Source organism: Quercus robur, chromosome 5 (assembly GCF_932294415.1).
Source record: "Quercus robur chromosome 5, dhQueRobu3.1, whole genome shotgun sequence".
NCBI classification, from domain to species: Eukaryota; Viridiplantae; Streptophyta; class Magnoliopsida; order Fagales; family Fagaceae; genus Quercus; species Quercus robur.
This window is the reverse complement of record NC_065538.1, coordinates 82,234,273-82,256,099: the sequence shown is the minus strand read 5'-3', so window position 1 is coordinate 82,256,099 and position 21,827 is coordinate 82,234,273. Positions and strand designations below refer to the sequence as shown.

Sequence of the window (21,827 nt, the reverse complement as noted above, 5' to 3'; positions counted from 1 at the left end):
TATAATTGCTCTAAGCCATATTCATTAAATCACAGTAGTAAAATGAAAGGTAAAAGAGTAAGGAAGAAAAATGCAAACAAAAGATAACACGCCAATGTGTTATCGAAGAGGAAACCGAAGAACTTGGCAAAAAACCTCTCTGCCGCCCTCCAAACGGTAAATCACTCCACTAGAGAATAAGTTGGAGTACACGAATAACAAAAGACCCCCCAAGCCTAGTCTACCCCATGTACTTGAGTCCTCCAAGCTCCTACTACCAACTGACTTAACAAAGCCTTGTCTTCTCTAGCTCTCTGAATCTCATAATTCATCCCAATTGCATCCACGAAATAAATGGTTTCTTCCAATGCTTCCCAGCAGCACCAAAACCTCACTTTACACTTAGGATGGGTGTGGTAAGTGTTTGGGCTATCAACTTCTCAATGATTTGGAAATGGAGAGGTAGGAGTTGGGGAAAACCATAATTGATTGTGTAGAGAATTGTGGGTATGACAATCTCTCACTCCTAAAGGTAATGGCTAAGATTTTCTCTTTGAAAAGCACTCCTTAACATATATGGGTAATGTTGGTATATATAGTGTGGGTAGAGACTTGGTGTATTAGATATGACAAATTAGTAAAAGAGAATGTTTCGCGGGTATCTCGCAGGAAGGCCTTACCTACGAGACACTCGAGAAAACCAGCTGTCACCATCTGTCATGACTCTTCGCATTTCAGTCATGTGCTGAGCACATGCTTCACTTCGCGGGAAGGCTTCTTGCGATCTATCCACGAAAACTTCTTTGGTCTTCCATTTGCCTTGAGTCTTCACACTCTCTCTTACACACAACCCTTAGAATGAAATCCCACATAAAATACTGGGTATAAAAGATTAAACAAAATTACAATAAAATTTGGCACAGAATTAAAACCAACACAAATTAGTTGTAAATCACAACTTTACAATTACAATCAAATATGGCATGGAATTAAAGCCAACACAATATAGTTGAAAATCACAACTTTACACTCTCTAACCTTACGCATTGCAACTGAAGCCAACCTCCTCTCTTCCATTTAGATTTTCCTCATGCACTCTTGGTCATTAATTGCAATTGAAGCCAACCTCCTTTATAGAGCAAATCCAAACTCAAGGTAAGAATTCTGATTTTCTCTTCAATTGAAAACCTACCTACCTAGTTATTGCTTTCTATATATTGCTCTCTCTCTCTCTCTCTCTCTCTCGCTCTCTCTCTTCAATTGTTCATGGAATTTTGTTTATGGTTGTGGGTGATCTACTTTTGGTGTTTTGGATTGTTATGGCTGAATGGTTGGTCTTTTTTTTTTTTAATTTTTTTTTTATTTTATACAGAATGGTTGGTCTTTGGTTCGCTGGCATTAGAATTTTTTTTATTTTTTTTATTTTTTTATTTTTTATGCTTTAGGCTTTGGAAATCTAAGGTTGAAATTTGTGTTATTTATTTTTCCATTTGCAAAATTGGGATTTGGATAGTTTGGGTTGTTGTCTTTGATTGAGGTAGTGAAGTATTGAATTTGATCTTATTATTGATGATAATGTGTGATTAGTGATAAAAGAGAAAAAAAAAAAAAAAAAAAGAATATACACACACACATTAAACTTGATGATGTCAACTTTGGTGTTTGTTTGCATCTTGGTTCTTTTAAAAAAAGGCCATCAATATTTGGTTTGTTTATTTCTTTTTACTTCCTACTGCTCAAAATGGTCCTCAACCATAAGGTAAGGATGTTTCTGCTAACTTGGTATGGACTTAAAACTATTTGATGCTTTACTTATACTTACCAAACTCTATCGTGTTAGTTGGCCTATTTTGAAAGTCCCTTAAGTCAATATGTAATATATTATGTTATCTATCTGTTAAGCCAAAATTGGTTTTGATGCAGCTAGAGTTGAATTTGAATATGAGGGTATAATTCCTATTCAAGAACTTCAACTTAATCTATCTAATGAGTTTGACTTATGATGTTAGTATTTTTTTTTTTTTTTTAATACAAGGATAGTTTTGCCTAATGTTCTGTTAAGTCTTAAAGGGAGCAAAGGAAAATGCAATCTTCTCATCTTAATATTATTAATTTTCTATTTGTATTCAAATTAAAGTGGTACATTTCAACATTTTATTAAGGACATGTGCTTGGAACCCAAATACGGGTGATTTTGTTGATGATAATTTAAGAATTTCATTTTTTTTCACCAGTTGATACTTATATTAGATGAACTCTATGGGATATGCCATGTCTCATCTTGCTTCATTTGTTCTGTTCTTTCTCCTGCACATCCTTATGCTAACATACACATCATCTTTTAATTTGTATTAAATCATTCTAAATCAAAGTAATGTTTTGTGACTTTGTAGTTAGCCTAAGAAAGCTACAATGGTGAGTGTGTGAATTCAAATGAGTAACATATAATGTGTATTGGATATTCAAGTCATCGATTAGGTTAGAGGGTCTACCACTTTTTGATATGCTCAAAATTTCAATCTTTGATAGGGTTGTCTGAGTGATGGATCTGCAATGGGGGGAGGGTCATGCACAAATAATTCTAGAGATGTAACCAATCACAAAGCCAATTTTACAACTTGCTAACTTGTACAAATGTGAGTTATGAACATTTCCTACCTTATGTGATCCACCATTTTACGTTAACCACATTTAATTGAACAAATTAGCAAGTTGTGAAATTGACTATGGAAATGATTGTGTCCATAGGTGGATTGGAGGTGCAGTGGAGAGAGAGAGAGAGAGAGAGAGTGTGTGTGTGTGTGTGTGTGTGTGTGTGTGTGTGTGTTTAGGTCATCAAGGGATCTAGTGGGCCACGATGGTTTACAATTGGGTCAACTAGGTAGTAGATGAGGATGTGGTGGATTGAAAGGAGGGTGTTTGTTGTTAATTGAGGACGTAACATGTTTTGCACCCTTATGTTGACTAGAGTTTGTGGCCAAATCGAACACTTGAAGTTGTGGAAACTAATTTTCGAAAAATATGTTATACGTAAACAAATTGACCTAATATCTTATTAGACATATACTTTCTTTGAATGGAAATATAAAACACACTAAATACATTTGATAAGTCAACAATAATGCCAATTTGCAAGCAACTAAAGGAATTTATATCAAAATTTAAAATAACCCTACATACCACGGGATAAAATTATCGATTTTACCAATTCTTGTAACCCAATTGATAGGATCAACTTTAAGGAATATCTTATCCCCAACTTTGAACTCCAAATCCTTCCTACGATTGTTATTTTAAACTTTCTATCTATCATAAGTTGTTTGTAATCTTTTAGGAGTCAAATCAATTTTTTCAAAAGTCATCTATATGATTTATGGCCCAAGATTTTTCACCCAGCAACACCCATCCCAACAAACTAATCTACATCCCAACAAAACTCACTAAGTACAAATAATTAGCCTAACTATCCTTGGAATCTTGTACACATGCCCTTAAAATATATTGTAGGATCTAAATAGTCTATTATGTCAATCCATTTGTTAAAGGGTGGAAGTTTGTGTAGAGAACATAAATGAAGTTTATGCATAACATAAAGAATTTACTAAATAATAAAATTATTTATAGACATATGACTATCCTAATTTTAAACATACTTATAAACATATAAATCTAAAACGTATTTATGAACATATTAGCAACAATCACTATTTTATTCAACTCCACCCATTCTAATGTTTATTATGTCATATTCATGTAGAACATTGTGAGAGTGCTTTTTTTCTTTAGCACACAGGCCCAAGGATCTTGGGCCAAATAGTTGTAGTTTGGTGGACTGGGCTTGGTTCACCGCAGCTAAATGGGGGCTGATTGCGAACCAAGTTGTGCGCAAGTCACATAAATCTCCTAAAGGCAAAAATGCGATTCCTCCTAAGCAATAAAATACCATTATAAGTGTTTTAGTATCATAAAATGACCCTTTACTCTTATAAAATAAGTAAAATAGATATTCATAATATTCACAATGAGAAAGAGATTAAAATAGAATATTTAAGGCTTATCTTTTATCGTATAAACATTTTAAAAAATTCCTTCACTTGGTACCCAGGGCGTACTGTCGTGGGATCTCGGGGCGTATTAGGCCTGTAAGAACCCAGAATACTGATTCTCTGCACTATACAATCTTTCTCCATGCTTGTTATGCAATGGAGTTTTGTCCTTTCCTTTTACCTCTATAGGTCCTACACAAGAACAACTATACAATGCACATATCTTCAAATAATTGTTAGTTTCTTAGATTAGGATATATATATATATATATTAATTAATACATATACATATATGTAAATGAATTTTATAAGAATGATTCAGCCACGAGGATCCTGGCCCCAATTCTCACAGACTTAGTGCTTTTGCACAAGACTTGTGGGATTTGGAACTCAAGTCTGAGTGGTTTTGTTTGGGCAAAGGACTTAGCTTTTGGCTGAGTAACAGGAAAAATTAACAAGCAAGAATATATGTATTGAGCAGCAAGAAGCAGTAAAGGAGGATAATATAATAAAGAAATATGCAAAGTAATTGTTAGAAATCTTCAAATCAATATGAGATATTTCATTATTTTTCTTAATTGTGGATTACAAATGTGCTCACTGAGACGTGATACAAGGTTCAAATAAGCTCAAAAATTACAGACTTCGATGGCTATCTAAGCCTCTAAGACTTGCAAAGTTTGAATCCAAGTATGTGCTATAGTGGCTGTTTCTGGGATACCGGGAGACGTTCCTCTGTTTTTCTTAAATTTTACAAAGTTCTAATGGCTCTGTTATGATATTCTTCCTACTGAAAATCCCCCCCCCTTCAACATGGGTTTTCTCTTCCTTTTATAGTGTGTTTTCTAGGGCTCCGACGTACTAGTGATTTCTCTCTTTTGCCCCTCAGAGCTCGTGCTGTGACAGTTGCCTAGGGGCTAGTCTCTTCCCTTTTTTCTCATAGTTTTCATCTTTTAGTGTTGTTTCTCTAAAAGTCACTTGCTGACTTTCCATTTCGGGGCATCCTTGGGCAACTAGCCTTTAATCTCTCTTCTTTCAAGGTTTTTCAATTTTCAGACTCAGCTGTCGGTTGTCTTTCCTTGCTGTCATTATTCCCAAATAGTTGGAATCTTTTACTGCTGGGTTGAAAGTTCCCTTCCAGTCGCTTCTAATTATGATTTTCTCATTCTTGGTTCCTTGTGGTACAGCTCCTTTGTTCATGAATGTTTACTTTATACTTTCTGATTCTTTGCTGCACCACTGGGTACTTGAGAAGGACATATCTGTTCTTCATTTCTTGTATTTTGAGGTACCTCTCTTGAGCTGTCTCAATCCTACGTTAGCTGTGCTGCATTACCTGAGGATCCCGGGCCTTTGGCAGCCTCTGGGTATCCCGGCCCAGTTCTTTCACTAGATTTTGCTGGATTTTTTAATAGCCCTTTTGCTTGAAATCTGAACATAAATAGGGCCTTAATGTTGATTCTTCTTGCTGCTTGAATTGGGCCTTCTTTACTTTTCATGGAATGGGCTTTCTTGTGAAATTTTGGCCTTCAACAAACATTTTCTCTTGTTAATGTTTAATTTATTAACATCCAATATGTGATTATCAAGTATGGTTTTGCTTGGTCAAATTGCCTCTTTAAAAAGTCATTATTATTCTATATATCATGACACTTCCAAGTTCCAACTAATATCCTTATTTAATAAGGGATCTCTTTTTATGAAGCCACATAAGAAGAAGCTTAATAAAGTCTTCTTAAACTATTATAACTATTTTGATTAAATTTAATTAAAATTTTTTGTTTCTTCCACTTCACTCCTAACATTATCAGTTCTATCTTATAGGATGAAGTAAAGTTGAATAAACAAATTCTAAGTTTGAAATAGAGCTCTCTATTTCTCTTTTAATTGCTATCTAAAATAAAGTTCCAAACATATATATTAATATAAAGCTTAAATACTTTGAAAAAAGAATTTGTTTCCAATATCTAAACAGTCATCATGGTAGGAGAAAAGGAGTTTCATTACCTTATTGAGTGTAATTATTGAAGCATTCAAATAGATGTTCTTTATAACCTTCTCTCCCCCCCCCCCCTCCCCCAATGTCCCTTATAATATGTGTGTGTGTGTGTTTTATACATTGTGAACCAAAGTATATCTGCTTTATTTTTATTAATTTTAAGAATTTTATTTAAAAGTAAATAATATGACAATAGTTTGGAACTTGAATTGATTGAAGATAAAATATAAGTAATCATTAAGTCGTGCAAAAATGTATGAGAATATTCTAAATAAATGTTAGTAAATAAAAAATAATATCATAGAATAAAAGAATAAATAATATGACAAGTCCTATAACAAAGCAACATAAAAAATGACAGAGAGATAAAGTAAGCAAAGTGTCTTTAATACACACCTCAAAACACATAAAGGTGCCGATTACAAAGGTAAAAACAAAGCCGACAATAATGTAATAAGAAAATATTAGCAAACCTAACTAAGTACAGTTGATTAGTCTAACTAACTTTGGAACCTTGTACAAAAGCCCTTAAGATATCTTCTAGGATCTAAATAGATATGACTATCCGACCGTTGAAGGGAGAAAGGATGTGCAGAAAAAATAAGTAAAGTTTATGCATAACCCAAATAATTTACTAAATAATAAGCATATTTATAGACATATAACCATATTTAAACATAGAAATAAACATATGTATCTTAAGCATATTTATAAACATATCAGTAACAATAACTATTTTCTTTAAACACTTATTCAACTTCACACTTTGATGTTATTTTGGTAAAATGTTATTTTAAATTCTTGTTTCTTCAACATCATTCCTAACATTGTGGATTCCACCTTATAGGATGAAGTAACTTTAAACAAATAAATTCTAGTTTTGAAATAGAGCTGTTTTTCCCACTTTTCATTACAATTTAAAACAAAGTTCTAAACATATATATAACTATAATGCTTACAAACTTTTTTTTATAAAAAAAAAAAATTCTCAATTTCTTATAAATTCATTTTCATAATAAGATGTCAACTCAAAATTTTTAAAAAATAAAAAATAAACTCCTTCAAATACTATGCAAAACATATGTTTAAACATAAATACAGTAATAAAAGTTGAGATACAAGCATAATGAACTTTGTTCATGTCGAAGTTTCTAATATTAGTAACCATATAAACTGTACAATATAATAACAGAGGTCTTTATAATAATTATGCTTGTCTCTAATTGTAATACGTCAGAGCCATTTGTTCACTCACTTTCCATTTTATTCTGAATGTTCAAATAGTGTATAAAACACCTATGAACGTTTAGACCCCCAATTTACAAATTATCAACACAAGCTTATAATCAAACAATGTATGTGCATAATATGATAATAAGCTAAAACAAAATAGGTAAAACAATCTAAACCATAATTAATCACAACCACTGCAGTAATTAAAAGGCAAAGATTAAGGGAAGAAAGAAGTAAACACAAAGACAACACAGCAATGTGTTATCGAAGAGGAAACCGAAATCTTCAGCGTAAAACCTCTCATCCGCCCTCTAAGCGGTCAATAATCCACTAGAGAATAAAGTTGGAATACATGAATAGCAGAAGACCCTCCAAGCCTAATCTACCCAGTGCACCTAAGCCCTCCAAACTTCTTGCTCCAACAAGATTACATCGAACCTTGTTTTCTTTAACTTACCGGATCCCGCAATAGATTAGCCCATTGCATCAACCAAAATGAATTAATCCCTTTTGAACTACTTCCCAAGCACCAAAATACTTTCTCACAGATTTGGGTATGGTGAGATAAGGATTTGGCTAATGTACCTCTCAAGGATGTATCAATGGAAAGGGTGAGAGTAGAGGAATTTGGAGAATTAAAGGATGAAATTATGGATGAGTCAATCTTGTTTTTCTCTAGGGTTTCTCTCCCAAAATTCTCTTTGGAAGCTCTCTACATTTCGTGGGTAAAATGGTATTTATAGTAGGGTGTGTATGGAATGTGAAGAGTCAGTTACAACCAAACAGGGTGTTCTGGTGACTCGAGCTCGTGACTAGAACAAGTTGCAAGTTTGAGTCGCGAGCTAACAACCTTACCAGACTGGAGGTTTTTTCTTGTAGTGTAACAGCTGGCGTGACCCTTCAGCTCCCCTTGCATGCTTCACACATGTGCCATTCTGGAGATTTGCTAGTCGCGAGCCAGTCGCGAGATCCAATCGCAAGACTCTTCTTAATTGCACACTCTTGAACTTTTCTTCACACTCTCTCACACACTACCCTTACATGATTCCCACCTAAATACAAGATTTCTAAATGCTAAATTACAAGCAAATTTGGCACGGAATAACACCTACAAAATGATTGAATAAATTCAACCTTACAATCTCTCCCTTTGGCTATTCTGTGACAAAACCCTAAAACAAACTCTAGACTTAACATGTGAGTTGGGAACAGTTGAACAAAACTCACTTACACCTAATTCTAGAATCTGTGAAGCTCTTGAACCATACGGACAAGTATTTCCTAAAACAACAACACAATACGATAATTGTAAGTAGAAAACTTAAAATGCATATGGAGTAAGCACAATGCGATCAAGTAAAAAGGAATGAAGCAATAAAGCATAGCTTGACCAAAAACGAACAATCACTATAAATAGTGACCACAATGATCACACAAGGAATGAACATCCGAACATGCAAGATAATAAGCTCAATGCAAAGTATCATTTGCATGTCCAACAATCAACTGATACAACAACACAAGGAAATTGCATCAAGGATATAAAATCCAACAAGGACACAAAAGTGATATACTTATAGAAATGCATAACATTAACAACAAGTACTAAGCTACAAAGCATGGGTACAAAACAAAATATTTTAAATAGTTAAGCATAATCATGAACTATGAGCAAAGCAAAACACATAGTTAATATAACACAAAGCTCTCTCTCTTTCTCCCCTATTATATCACTCCCCTATTATATCATTCCCTTTATCATGAATCATAGGAGCTGTGATGAACTTGGAACATATATACCTGTAACCTGAAACACTTGCAAAAAATACATTAGACCTTCAAGGTAAAGCAAGTAATAAAAGGACAAGTATAATATAACAAGTAAATTGCGATCAAGTAAACATGATGTGAAACATATGAGCAACTTGATCATACACCAAAACAGTCATATAAAAATGACTACAATGATCATAAAGCAAAACAAAAGATCATTCGAACATGCATTTACTAAAGCACAATGGCATAAGAATGTATGCATGTCCAACACACAAACACGATGCAATGAGAACCACAAAGCATAGATACTAAACATAACTCAAAGCACCATAAAGCAAACAAGAAAAAAAACATAAAGAAACACAAACAAAACAAAGTTTTCTTATAAATACAATGTCTTCTCCCCCTTGGTATATGCATCTCTCCTATGAAATATCTCTCCCCCTACAAATGTGCACAAGAAATATAATTTCTCTACCTAAGAATGTGCACAAGAGTCATATAGGAATGACAAAACTCTTCGGTATACTACTCTAGAGTATATTATCCCCCTTTTTGACACAAATAGACAAAGGGTCAAGGAGAAATGAGGGCAAGAGATGAAGGAATTAACAAGGATAAAGATCCATGAAAGATGCAAGATGAATGAGAAAAAGAAACTCAAACAAAGACAAAACAAAATGCTACAAAGTATAAAGTAAACATGACATGCTAGGATGAAGAAACAAGATATAGACCAATGCATGACAAGGGTAATAAAGGTGTGTGTAAGAGGTGGCTATGTGCAATGCATGACCAAAGTATGAAGAATGCACATGTGGGGCAAGGTGTGTTAAATACACAACCAATGAACCAAACATGTTCCTATTGAGGAAACATGGGACATCCTAAAGTTTGGTACTTACCAGAGTCCAAACAAGTGATAAAATGCCTGTGAGACATTTTATCAAACACCTAACGTGCACACTATGAACAATAATGTAAAATAATGCATGAACATCATAAAATCCACCCTTAATACAAATTCTTTATGCCACAAGGGGCCAACATCTAAAGCAAATCATCAAAAGAAACCAATCTTATACAAAAATTTGATAAGAATTAAGTTTTCCCAACCCCTATGATGAAAATCCCAACCAAGAGCACAAAACTCTCCAAAACATAATCTAAGGATCCAAATTAATGAAAAGAGTTTAAAATTACCTTAGAGATGTTAATGGAATGAAAAACCATTCAAATTGATTGGGTTTTTATGTTAAAATATTGAAAGAGGAGTTTTAGAGAGAATGGGAGAGGTTTAAAATAGGTTTTCCATGAAAAACACTATAAAAAGCTATTTCTAGGCTTCTCGTAATTGGGCAAGTCACAAAAATTTTCGTGAGTCGTAAGTGAGTCACAAAAAACTTTGACACCTGTTTTTCAACACAGAACATGTTTAAACAATGAAAAACAAAATAAGCACTAAACATGAACACAAAGAGTGATAAAAATCACTTCCAAATACATATAAAATGATAAAAAAAAATCATTTTAGATTGATCCATATATAGTTGAGCACACATACATCACATTTAAACAAGTATAATCGAACAAATGAATAAGACATTCATTGAACATTAGGCATGTGTGTTGTGTGTGTGTATCAAATGTGGAATAGTCCTTAGTCTAGAATGAAATTTCAATGATCAATTCAATCAAGTCATACACAACTAATACTAAGTCAAGTGGTCTATCTCAATTATAGAAATGAACATATATGACCTCCCACAAGAAAATGATTACATATCTTTGAAGCTTCTCATTTGACTTCTTTATAATTCATAACATTTGATCATTTTGAATCAATACATCTCATTTTGAGAACGATGCTTGAAAGTTTTGATATTTCAATTTGATGAACAAACCTTTGGCTTTTGGGCATCATACATTTTCAATACAAGCCGCTTTCCCTTTTTCTTAGTCAAATACTAGTATGTGCAACGACTTTTGCAGCTTATTATCTTTTTTCATTTTGAGATTTACATTGGTTGAGCTCTTTAAGAAAAAAATAAAAGAGTGGGAAGATATATAGGCACAAGTCTACGCATGTATCAAAACTAACATGACTATCGACTAATCATTCATGACAAACTTGAAGATCGATTTACAACAATCACACATAGATGTCAAGATTTTTCCTACAAAGATAGATGCGCATACATAACAAGCTAAGCTCGTAAATATACTATGCCATTAGTACGAAGGTACTAGGCCAAACTCACATGAGATTTGTACTCAAACATATACGATCAAACTTTTAAAATTTTTCACTTTTTATGTGGTTTTGGATTTTTTACTCATACAAAACTAAAACATAAAAGTAAGATAAAAAAACAAAACAATGCATTTAAAGAAATGCAAGATGCAAAAAATGTATAAAGATATGATATTCAATGCATCAAAGGTTTTACAAAGATCAAAAGAATTAGATCAATAACCAAAAGAGCAAATGCTCAACCATAGGAACCCTTTGTCATCCAAACAGAACGATTGTTTGGAATGAGTGTCTCGTGAAAAGTTAGACGAGGGTTGGAAGAATGAGAACCTGAGATGCACATAAACAAGGAGTTAAGAGCATTAAACACTTTCTTTAACAACATGTTATTTCCACTCAAATTTGGATTACCCTTTTTAGCACAATTTCCATAAAGCTCAAGTTTCTCTTTTCTTTTAATTCTTTTAAGAGCATAAAATTTAGAGCAATGAGGCCTTAGATGACCAGAAGCACCACAATGGTGACACACAATGTGTTTAGGTCTACTAGACTTCTTGGAAAGGGATTTAGCAACATGGTTTTGTTTTCTCTTCAACTATGACATTAAGGTCTTATATGACCAATCACACCACAATAGTGACAAGTTGGAACAAACTTGGATCCATCCAAAACCTTAGATTGAGACCTAAACGGAGGCTTTGACTTAAGAGTCTTTCTCTCAACTTTTTGATTTCTTTTGTGTGGAGGAATGTACACCGATTTGCCCTTAGAGGTAGAACACACATTAGGCACAAAATTGGGTACCACAACATGATTGCAACATATATTATCATCCCTTTTTGAGCAATAGGTTCAACAATCAAACACTTGACATGCATTTTCAGAGATTCATTCTCACATTTTAGCTCATCAACAAGTTTGTTAGATAAAACAAGTTTAGCATCCAAGTCCACATTCAAATACTCAAACTCCTTCAGCTTTTCAAGATAATTTTCAGCAAGTTTCTTATATTTTTCAACTAATTTGTTGGATTCATTGAGTTTAACAATCAAATCATCATTTTCACAAAATAACTTGCTCAAATTCTTTTGAAACTTCTTAGCATTTTTCTTGAAGAGTTTGTCATTTGGAATATCAACAACACCCAATGATTCAAGTAACATGCCATCACAATCATGAGGATAAGCACTAATAGAGGCATTTTCACAAATATATGGCATGCTACAATCATCAACATCCAAAACATGCATAAAAGCATACAAAGCACTATCCATGGCAAATAAACACACGGGGTCAAGGATCACACTTAGGTATTTAAACCACAACAAGTGTACACACTCTGATACAAATAGAATGTTCAAATAGTGTATAAAACACCTATGAACGTTTAGACCCCCAATTTACAAATTACCAACATGAGCTTATAATCAAACAATGTATGTGCGGAATATGATAATAAGCTAAAACAGAATTGGTAAAACAATCTAAACCAAAATTAATCATAACCACAGCAGTAATTAAAAGGCAAAGATTAATGGAAGAGAGATGCAAACACAAAGATAACACAACGATGTATCATCGAAGAGGAAACTAAAGTCCTCAGCGAAAAACCTCTCCGCCGCCTTCCAAGCAGTCAATAATAGCAAAAGACCCTCCAAGCCTAATCTACTCAGTGCACCTAAGCCCTCCAAGCTTCTTGCTCCAACAGGGTTATGCCAAACCTAGTCTTCTTTAGCTTACCAGATCCCGCAATTACCCATTGCATCAACCAAAATGAATTGGTCCCTTTTAAACTGCTTCCTAAGCACCAAATAACTTCCTCATTGATATGGGTATAGTGAGATAAGGATTTGGCTAATGTACCTCTCAATGATATATCAATGGAGATGGTGAGAGTAGAAGAATTTGGAGAATCAAAGGTTGAAGATTGTAGATGAGTCAATCTTGTTTTTCTCTAGGATTTCTCTCTCAAAATTCTCTCTGGGAGTTCTTTACATTTCATGGATATAAGGGTATTTATAGTAGAGTGTGTATGGAATGCGAAGAGTCAGTTACAACCAAATAGGGTGTTTTGGCGACTCGAGCTCACGACTGGAATGAGTCGCGAGTTTGAGTGGCGAGCTAACTGCCTTGCCAGACTAGAGTTTTTGTCCTGTAGTGCAACAGTTGGCGTGACCCTTCAGCTCCCCCTGCATGCTTCACACGTGTGCCATTCTAGCGACTTGCCATTCGCGAGGCTCTTCTTGATTACACACTCTTGAGCTTTTCTTCACACTCTCTCACACACTACCCTTACATGATTCCCACCTAAATATAGGGTTTCTAAATGCTGAATTACAAGAAAATTTGGCATGAAATAAAGCCAACAAAATGATTGAATAAATTCAACTTTATAAATACAAATCTCCTCTTAAGGTATAACAATGGGAGAGTGTAGACACCCTCTTTCGTTCTCCAATTATAATGTATGCCTTTTGCGCATGTATCCCCCAATGATGAACTAATTAAATGACATGCATAACTCTCTAATATCTCTCATTCGACACTTTATTATTTTATTTTTCAACTTCTCTATTTATTTATTCACAGTTTTTACTATCAACCTTTATTTTAATTGCATTTGAAGCTACAATTTTTAATCCATGCACACTTGTCTTTTTTTTTCTCCTTTTCTTCATTTTTCCACAAAATCCTCAATTTTTGAAAGCTATATCCAAAAAAATCAAGTTTCGTCCCTCAAACTCCTGTTGTTAATTTAATTTAAAAATAATTGCATTTTAATTCGAATACTAGCAAACCCAGCTTTAGTGGTCCCAAAAGAGAAGGACAAAATAAAACTGAATAGTGAGACATGCATTTTGGGTACAGTACTAGCAGACACCTCCCACACTAAGCAAGTCCGGCGTGCCCTGAGCTGGAGGAATTTTTTTGTCTTGGTTGTCATTCCACTGTTCCAGCCGGGGCAGTAGAGTGCAAACAAAAATGCACAGACTGATAACGGGTGGATTTTAAAAATTTTGAAAAGAGGGAGTGGAGACGATATAAAAGGGAGGGAGAAAAGAAAAAAGGGGGAGACCATTTTTTTTGTTTTCCATTGGATTCAAGAACAAAGGGGCGGAGATATTTCTCAGCTCCAAAAAAATCATTTGGAGGACACTTTTTTTTTGCATTCTAATTTTCAAAAAAGCTTTCAAAAAAACACAAAAGAAAAACATTGAGAGATTGAAATTTCTTGGGAGTAAACCCGGTCCTGAGGGGGACAAATCTCACACTGTACACAGGTATTTCAGCACTTGTCCGTCAACCATTGCCGGTGGAGTATCGCGTGGTGGGAGGGCCATCCATCAGAGAGCGCCATTGTCGTCGCCGTTCGTCTCAACGGAGTCACCATCAAACTCGTCCAAGGGAGCTAGGTATGTTTTCAACCTTCCCACTCTTTATTCTTGTATGATTCAGTGGTTTGAAGTCATAGCTTTGCTGGGTATTTGTTTTTCTTTTCAGTCTGAATGTTAAGGCTTGGCTGTCTTGTGAACGATGAATAAAACTTGTCTGTAATAAAAGAAAGCTTTGTTTTGATAACCGGTTAAGTAATGAAAGAAAGCTAAAAGAGAATAGTGGGGTTAAATCATGCATGTGACTTCTTAAAAGTTGGGTCTATACATTGAAAACTTGTGAGAAGACATAGCTTTCTTTTTTTTTTTTTTTTTTTTCTTTTCCCACCGTAGCTAGCCTCTACATGTTGGTTGGACTCATGTTGTTTCCAACAACTCTCATTATTTTGGTTTCCACAAACAAAATGAAAAAATATACTTTGTCTTGTTACTTCAAATCAGAGGCAAGTCCTTAATTTCGGTTTCCACAAGCAAAAAATAAAAATGTACTTTATTACTATTACTCTTATTATCATTATTATTATTATTTTTACTTCAACTCAAAAACAAGTTTATGTCTTCGGTTTTCACAAACAAAAATAAGAATATGCTTTATTTTTTTTACCAAGTCCATGTTTTCGGGTTCCAAAAATAGATATAAAAATATACTTCATTTCCTACTTCAAATCAAAACCAAGTCACAAGCTAATCTGATTAAGCCCACTTTTCTCTAAAAAAAGTAATCCTATTGGTTCCCTTAAAATGAAATCTTCTCATGTTGCTCAGATCATGGCTTGGAAGAATTTAAGCTTACACATGTTTTATATATATATATAGTAGTTGTTAATTTCCTTGTCATTATTTTGTTTCGTTATTAACTTGTTGCTTGTTTTTATCATCATTATTTTGTCTTATGATTTAGCTTTAGGCCACCATGTCATAAAATCAACTACTTGCTTGATTTGGTGTAATGAATTCGATTAGTAATATTGTGCCCATCGAACGATTAATTGAATATCAAATAGTCCTTACTCATTTAGTAGAGACCGGTAGACATACCGGGCGTGCGTGGATGCCTCATACCTTCCCACTCCGTAATTTGACCCCCGAACTTGTCCTTGGTGGACGTAGATCATTTTTCTTATCCATTGAGTCAATCAAATAAAAAGAAAGGGTTTTATTTCTTGTTTTATTTTCCCTTAAAAAAAATAATAAAATAAGTGGCGACTCCTCAACTTTTTTTCAGACTCATGATGTTTCTAATAAAAAAATACTCTCAAGATCAAACCTTTATTTTCTTGAAAACCCATCCCGAGAGGCATCACGTGGCCGTGTCCACAGAGAGGAAATGAGAAGAGACTACAAAAATTTCTCTATTGAGGATGAGTAGCTCTCTCTTAAATAGTGGGTGTTGTAGAAACCTCTCTAAGGTTTTCTTCTGAATAACTTCCTTACAATATTGTGGGTAATAAGGGTATATATAGAATGGGTGAAGAGTAGGAAAATCACATTTAAAATCCAATTGGCCAGTGTATCTCGTAAGTCATCTCGCGAGTTGGCCAAGTCACGAGTGACTCGTGAAACACACTGACTATTGAACTTCCTCATGCGCTCCTCACTTGACCTTTCATGGGTGCTGCAGTCCTGAGCCAGTCGCGATCCAAGTCGTGAGATCAACTATCTTGAGCAATTTTCACCAACTTAGTACTAAATCCATTACAATTAATTCCCACAAAATACAAGGAAATAAATTAATGTAATTACAACACTTTTTGTTATGGAATAAAGCCAACATAAATGTTATGTGAAAAATCATAACTTAGCACTAAGTTTTACCCATTCTAAAATAACTCCTAATTGATATGTAACCATAACAGAAACCAAATTTGACTTAAAAATCTTTAAAAGCACCTAAAAACAAGGAAATAAATGCCCTAAATCTAAAATAACAAAAATTGCAAAAAACAAAATACCAAAAAATAATAAATTACAATGACTAAATAGTAAATTTTGTCCTACATCATATTCTTATATCAAAATTGCCCATGCTATTAAGTTGTGGATGAAGGAGCCTAATAGTATGATATCAATTAGGATTTCTTTTAAAAAAAATTCTTGCTAAAATTTTTTTATGGAGTCTTTAAATTTTCCTCTAAGCCTATAAATGAAAATTAAGTTTAGAATTTGATCAACAATATTCTTACATACTTTTTCTTATGGATTCAAGAGACCCCGATGATTTTAAGGGTTTGCATTTAGTTTGAATGAGATCTAGCCCCACTTCAGATTTCCATTATGTGTGAAGTACTAGTAGTACTCTACAAAAAGTACAATAAAATGAAATTAGACTTGGTTTTATAGGTTTGTGTTAGGACATATGTGTTTCACATGTTAAGAATATATGTCATGATTTTATGTAATTAGTTTATCCTTTGACAAAATGCACTTTACTTGTATTTGGGTAGATTTAGGATGTGTTTAAATACTTTAAGAAATCATTTTTCAAGATCAAGTGTTGAAACCTTCAAATCTATCCAAAAAAACAAGTTGATAGTGCAAATTCATTAAAACTTGACAGCTACATCTATCGACCTTAAGAAAGCTGTTCAAAGCCCGGTGTGCTCGACACCTGCTCGACACCTACTATCTGTTGAGGTTTAAGAATTTTAGAATTCTAATCTGCTTTTCTTTGGATCCGTGAATATGTCTTTGGGTTTTTTTTTATCCTAACCCTAGACATATAAAAGGATTGTTTTAAGAGTCATCAAACAATTCACAAGTTGCACAAGTTTTGAGCAAACTCTGTTCAAACAAATTGTGACCGGAGACGAAGTTCTTGCCCTAGTTCATCTCTTTCTCTTGAAGAAGTTGTTGTGTATGTGTACCGTAGAGTTTTGTGACCAAGCATCTTCTTGATCTTCATCGTGTGGATGAATTGAAGAACTTTGCAACCAACAATCTTCGTAATTGGTGATTGAAGTCGCGTACTGGGATCCATGCAATTGGTTAGTCACGTACTTGGGAGTCATGCATTAGAAAGAGGAACTGTCACTACAGAACAAGTTCAATTGGGTATTGGGGTAAGGGTTCAACTGTAGGTTGGTAAGGTACTTGAGATTTCTTTACTTATAACTGCTTGTTGTGATAATAGTGGAGTTTCGGGAGTGGTGACCTGAAAATCACCCGGTGGGGTTTTTGCCGTTAGGTTTTTCCCATTCGTAAACAAATCACCGTGTTATTTATTTTCCGCTGCATAATTAGTTTATTGGTGATTTGTTTGTGCTACCACTTTTTTGCATGATAAATTGATTAATTAATAACTTGGCTAATTAATTAATTAATTTCTATCACAAAGCGTCATTCAGTTTGTGGCCTATCAGTTTGAATTATAAATATTCAAAAAGAGGGATAATCTCATTCAACCTTTTTATTTTCATCAATAATTTAGGGTGGGGAGATTTGAACTCATCTCTTTGTTGGAAATTTTGAATCATTAAGATGTGCCAGTTGAGCTACAAGACTCTTGGCCAATTTCATCCAACCTTGAAATGTAGCGTGGCAGATCATGATCTCTAAGAAAAATCCTAATCTAGGTCTTGGTCTCAATCCCCATTTTCTTAATAATCTTTCCTCCTTTTCAACTTTTCTCAACGAACAACCTTTATGCATTCTTGACCTTACAAGCATCATCGTCACTCTTTCTTCCGCACCCATCACTATTTCAAAACTATCCTCACTAGCATCAAAGAAAAACTTGTTGGAGGTATTGAAGATCCTATTGTGGATGAGAAACAAAACCTTATGAGTGGACTAGAACACATGCATAATGCATTGTTTTGTAGGGAATACGGTGGTGCGTGTTAGAGATCTTGATGATACACTCCTCATCTTCAAGGATGAGACTGTGTAGGTGAGTTATTCTGATTAGTTTTTTTTTTTTTAATTATTTTTTTCTTGTAAAGTTGTGATTTACAACTATGTTTTATGTTTGCTTTAATTTCATGTCAAATTTGATTGTAATTTTGTTTAATCATTTTCCTGTACTTTTTGTGGGATTTAATGTAAGGGTCGAGTGTGAAAGTTTTGTGAAGACCTGTGAAGAAGGTGAATTCGCAATTGGCTCGCGACTGGTTCACGAGTGACAACCTGCAAAAGGCCATGTGAGAAGCACATGTTGGAATTTGAACAGTCTCATGCCAAGTTGGATTTAGCGTGTCACTTCACAACTCAAGCCAAGTCGTGAGTGACCCGCGAAACTCACTGTTTGAACTTTTTTAGTGTACTTTTTCTCATACCTTTACCAACACTATATAAGCCCACATTACCCACGAAATTGTAAGGAGTTTTTCCAAGGAACTTTTGAGAAAGAAAACCCTAGCTATACACTTGAGAGTTAGAGATTGTAAACTCACAATCTTCTACACCATTTCTCTACTCCTACCTCTCCATTTACATATCCTTGAGAGGTTATTTTCCCAAACACTTACCTCACACATTCTGAGTGTTGAGAGAAGTTTTTGGTGTGTATGGGAAGCATTAGAAGAAACCATTGATTGGCAGATGCAATTTGGAGCTAATTTTGGGATCCGAAGACATGGCTTCGTGAAGCCCGTTGGTAGCTAGAACTTGGAGGGTTCAAGTACATTGGGTAGATTAGGCTTGGAGGGTCTTTTTGATATTTGTGTACTCCAACTTTATTCACTGTAGATCGGTTTCGCCTTGGAGGGCCGTGGATAGGTTTTTCACTGAGTACTTCGGTTTTCTCTTCGATAACACATCTCGGTGTTATCTTGTGTTTGCATCTCTCTTCCCTTACTCTTTAAGCTTTATATTTGTTATTACTTGCTTGTAGTTATGGCTTAGAGAGTAGTTCCGGTTATTACGTATCATTTACTCTTGTTTCATACTTAGATAAGTTAGAGTAAAAACAATTTAGCCGTAAGTTTAAAATTGAGGTCTAAATCAAGAGAGTCAATACCATACTGGAGGCTGTACCGATTTGGCCAGCGGTACGATATATTTCGGATACCGGTCAATACCAGTGTACCGTTTCGGGTATACTACTAAATATATATATATATATATATATATATATATATATATATATATATATATATATATATATATATATATACATAGTGTTTAAAGCCCATATATATATAAATTCATAGATTAGACTAATTTGTAATCTTAAACCCAACACAAGCCCAAGCCCAGTGATGTGCATGAAATATATACAATAAAGTACTCACATATCTACATATTTAGCCTTACTTTTATGTTATTTTGTGATTAATTATATAATATCTTTGTGTTGTAGGTAACAAGGGCTTTACATGCAAAGTGGGACTAGGCCAATTGAATCAAGCCAACTTACATCCAGCCATGCATGAATTCAAGAAAAGACCAACCCAATTAAATTTAAGTTCAATTGGAGTAAGGAATCAAAGGAAATTTGCACCAAATCCAAGTCCAATTCGGATTAGGATTCCAGACTGCACGTCAGTTAGTATTTTTGGTATAACTTTCGGCTCAGATGTCCAATCAGGATGATTCAAGTTGGGCTGAAACGATAACTTAAAGGGCTACAACTTTGTAGTTTATCAAAAGTCCAAATTCTGACGTTAAATGGGCCAAAACCGTCGGTTAAGTGAAGCCTAAAAATTTGGGATTTTCTCCAAACGGGAATTCAACTTGTAATAGGATTCCTTGATCTATTTAAGGGCTCTTTAGGGCAAAATTCAGGGAGGCTGAGGCGGAGGCTAGTACTAGGGCTGAGGGCTGAATGTATAGAGAGTGCGACTACTTCTTTGGTTTTCTTCCATGACAGTTAGTTTTATTTTATTCTTCTAGTTTAATGTTTAGTATTTTATTTTTGTGTTTTCTTTCAATTACTATGAGTAGCTAAATTTATAATTAGGGTTGAGGATGAAACCTTGTTAAGGATTATCAATAATATTTATGTGATTTGATTTTTCCCACAATAGTTGTTCTTTAATGATTTAAATTGTTCTTACTTCATATCAATTGACTAAGATGAGATTCTAGATATGAGTTTAATCATGTTTTTCTCATGATTTAGGATTTGTCTTAATTAATTGAATGCTTGGTTTATTAATTCTTGATTATAAAATTGGATATCACTTGTGATTTGTCTGTCAATGGATACAATTTATGATTTGATTTTTAGAATTGGATATATCTTGTGATTTGTTTGGCTACAGATACAATTGATGATTTGATTTTATACTTAAGAAGCGAAGAAGAACATGCTTTTGATTTTTAAAATAAGGATTTTAATGATGATATTTTCCATGATAGCAAGATTGATTTCTAGATTATCATGCAGTGGTTGGGAAAAATTAATGATCATAAATATATGCTGATATGATTTACAAGGCGGATTCCAAAACCTTAATTCCTTTCTCTTGATTGTTTACATCTTTTTATTGCTTTATATCTTTTGCTTAATTTAACTATTTTCTTAATTTTATTATTTGTTTAGTATATTTAATTGCAAAAAAAGAAAATTTTTTTTTTTATTAAACTAGATTAGGATTAATTTGGTTAAGGTTTAATTAATTTTCCTACGTTCATACAAGTCCCTGTGGGTTCAACCTCGTTCTTGTCCAACTATACTTCGGTACGGTTCGTACACTTGCAAGTATTTTAAAATTTCACAACACCCAGCCCAAGCCCAAGTCTATACATCTATATGTATAAAAAGAATTAAAAATCAAGTGAAATTTAAAATACTAAGCTTACCTTTCACACGTGAACTAACTGAGGGCTTAAAAAAAAAAAATTAGAACAATTGACATTTGAGAGGACTTTTGACAGTTTTTAGGGGCTAGGAAATAATTAAAAAAATGAAAAAAATCTGACATATGAAAGTTTCTTTTGACTTTATACATAAATTTTGCAAGCTGTCAAATTTATTGGGTGTTTAAAGAAGCTGAAATTCAGGTTATTGGGCTTAAGTTGGATGCAACCAAGAAAGAGGAAAGAGAAAGTAAATCTGAAAGAGAGAAAGAGAACGCTGGTTTTGCATGTCAAGAAGATCTGGAATTTGAGGGAGGAAAGACCATGCACTATGAGTTTGAGAAACTGAGAGTGACGCTACTAAGTGGAGAGCGTGAGAACGGTTTATTTTTTATTTTTTTTGGTAC

General features: G+C 33.9%; 2 long non-coding RNA genes across 3 annotated transcripts in view; both read left to right on the top strand.

Annotated features, from left to right (window-relative positions):
• LOC126727382 (uncharacterized) overlaps window positions 1-20,642 on the top strand; it is a 29,427-nt gene extending 8,785 nt beyond the window's left edge. The window contains exons 2-3 of one of the 2 annotated variants that reach the window (XR_007656233.1): window positions 1,061-1,134; window positions 19,979-20,642. This is a non-coding gene — a long non-coding RNA (uncharacterized LOC126727382). The remainder of the gene's footprint in view (window positions 1-1,060; window positions 1,135-19,978) is intronic. The other variant, XR_007656232.1, reaches the window with a different exon arrangement.
• On the top strand, window positions 17,295-19,455 carry LOC126727383 (uncharacterized). The gene is made up of 2 exons (XR_007656234.1): window positions 17,295-18,568; window positions 18,725-19,455. It is a non-coding gene; the product is annotated as an uncharacterized LOC126727383 (long non-coding RNA).
• Window positions 20,643-21,827: the final 1,185 nt, after the last annotated feature.